We start from the raw sequence: 223 nt of genomic DNA, 5'->3' as shown, positions 1-223 counted from the left end.
TTGCAGCGGGCTTGGCAAATGAGACTAATGAGTCAGAACCGTGAGTCAAGCTGTCTAGTAATCAAATCCCACCCAAGAAAAAGGCAGTTCAGAGAAACAGAGAGAGGGAGGGAGGGAGGGAGGGGGATCTGACGGAGAGCAAAACACCGTGCACTTTTATGCTTCTCCTCTTCCACTGTGCACTCGCATTAGTGAGCTGAGGCACTTTCAGTTGGTCTTCAGC

Source organism: Sardina pilchardus, chromosome 11, assembly GCF_963854185.1.
Source record: "Sardina pilchardus chromosome 11, fSarPil1.1, whole genome shotgun sequence".
Lineage (NCBI taxonomy): Eukaryota > Metazoa > Chordata > Actinopteri > Clupeiformes > Clupeidae > Sardina > Sardina pilchardus.
Note: the sequence above shows the minus strand (reverse complement) of the source record.